We start from the raw sequence: 2500 nt of genomic DNA, 5'->3' as shown, positions 1-2500 counted from the left end.
TTTCTCCTTTGCTGGGTCATGTCTCCTTTGCCTGGGTCATTTCTCCTTTGCTGGGTCATTTCTCCTTTTCTGGGGTCATTTCTCCTTTGCTGGGTCGTGTCTCCTTTTCTGGGGTTGTGTCTCCTTTTCTGGGGTCGTGTCTCATTTTCTGGGGTTGTGTCTCCTCTGCTGCGACCAGCACAGCAGCGAATACAACAAGGGCTGTAAGCCTATAGCAAGCCTCGCCCCAGGACCTTCATATTTAGCAGTTACATTAAAGAGTTAAAGAGTTCAGACCTACAGACATTGTTCGAGAGTGGCAGCTAGAAAAAAAGGCTTTGGGTATTCCTAAAGACCTGCTTTCACTTGTTTTAACAAAAATATGAAACATTTTGCATCATTAACCCGAGCGCTAAGCCTAACCCTAACCCATCTAACTGTGCAGTGTAACACATAATTCGCACTGCATACTTGAACTGACATAGCACATAATTCGAGTGCCAGTATGGGTTGTGAACTAGATAAAGAAATGCTCTACAATCCCACATATTTATGATTTCTCTCTCTGAACTGTGTTTTTCCTCCCAGAGGCTTAATAGGTAGATTCACACAGTAATGTCCTGATTCACAGTATATTCTTTTCCAATAATAGACAGACTAACCAACATCCACATTAATCACAATTAGTATTACATGTACACTAATGCCAGCACAAAGAGCTATAGGGAGTGTCTACAATCTTCATATGGTAGTTTCTCTCCTTTCTTTCTCTGCCTCTCTATATCCATCTTTCTTTTTCTCCCTCTCTATATCCATCTTTCTTTTCTCACGAGTTTCCTGTTTTCCACCTTTCAGATACATAATAGGCAGCTCCATTTCGCTGAGCGATTACGTGATTTCGCTCCCGTCGTACACCTGCGTATTATCGTCCGATAATGGACACGGATCGTATAAGTACATCTCAAACCCGCCGAGCCGGGCCACGAGGCCTGCGTAATGATTCATGTAATGTGGAGCCCCATTGACTCGGCACGACGGGGAAAAACAGATGAGGTGCACTCCGCCCTGAACAGCAGCGGCCGACCGACACAGCAAACATACTGATCCATCAAGGAGAGCACGGGGGGGGGGATGGGCCCTTTTTAAATCCACATTTTATTGATTGCATTGCAAAATGTCCAGAGAAGTATGCAATGTCTGTATAAGACCTGACTCTTCACAGTGTATGTGTGTGTGGCTGTGATAACATTACATCCCATTTAAATAAGCAGACAGCTTCAAGTACTCAACTGACAACCGATTATTTTTGAAGTTATCGGATCTGTCTGAACAGTGAAATCTGAACAGCAAAAGTTTTCTGACACAGACAGCATTTCTGTTTTGACTCTGTGTTTCAGTGTACAAACATATGCCAACTGATCCAAATACCACCGAGATGCAGATGTTGATGGCTACATCGGGAGATAAAGGAACATTTGAACGCCGGGCGGGCACACAGATGGATCTGGGAGAAACAACATCTACGTGAACAGATGCGCAGTGCAAAGAATGATGAAGGATGAAGGGAATACTTGGTTGAGTAAACGCAGCAGCAAATGGAAGATGTGCAGATGGCTGTGATATCAACACACCTTCTGAGGAGGTTTCCTAGACACACGTTAAGCTTAATGCTGAACTATTGTGTAATGTCACTGCAGGCGATTTGTGGTCCTGTGATATTAACAAAGCATCGGCGATAAAAAAAAAGATAAATACGGGCTAAAACTGGTGACTAATTTTTTAATGAATGGAGCGAGATTTGGTTTCCCACTCCATGTGGGCGTCCGTTATATAGCGGTGATTGCGCAGTGGTTTCGTCCCATCCGAGCTGGGTCAGATCAGCGGCAGGCCGCTCCTCCTTCGCTGGTGCTGGCCGTGCGTGTTCTGCCTCGCCGAGCACGAGGGCCGAGGCGGGGAGACAGGGAGGGAGAGATGCACAAACCAAGGGATGGAGAGAAAGAGAGAGAGAGAGAGAGAGAGAGAGAGGAGAGGGGGAGGGAGAGAGTGACGAGAGAGAGAGAGAGAGAGAGAGAGAGAGAGAAATAGGGAGAAAGAGGGTGCGTGGAAGCTCACTGTAATCCATAATTCAATCTGGCACACATATACGCGCATGCACACGCATTTACTTGCCTAACGGTCAGCTTCCCTAGCAACCGCGCACGGCACTGGAGCCGAGGCATGATGGGAAGTGACAACGCCGCCTGGGGCTTCCCCAGAGAGGGTGGGGCCTAGCTGAGGGTTGAGGGAGGGGCAGGGAGCACAAGAGGCCAGTGACACTCCCTGCTTGAGCACTAATGGGAGGGGTTTGCATCTCAGAACACAAACCGGTTTCCTAATTTCTGTTCTGGACTGTCCAGGCACTGCACAGTTTGGTGACTTTCTTGCGCTAACAACCAGATGCAACTCTTGTATTTAGTCAAATCAGGGCTAAAGAATAGAGAAAACAATATTGCACAGTAAAAAGGCGAATATTCCACACATG

Source organism: Electrophorus electricus, chromosome 1, assembly GCF_041902795.1.
Source record: "Electrophorus electricus isolate QZ-2024a chromosome 1, ASM4190279v1, whole genome shotgun sequence".
NCBI lineage: Eukaryota > Metazoa > Chordata > Actinopteri > Gymnotiformes > Gymnotidae > Electrophorus > Electrophorus electricus.
The sequence above is the reverse complement of the archived record's forward strand: the minus strand, read 5'-3'. Positions refer to the sequence as shown.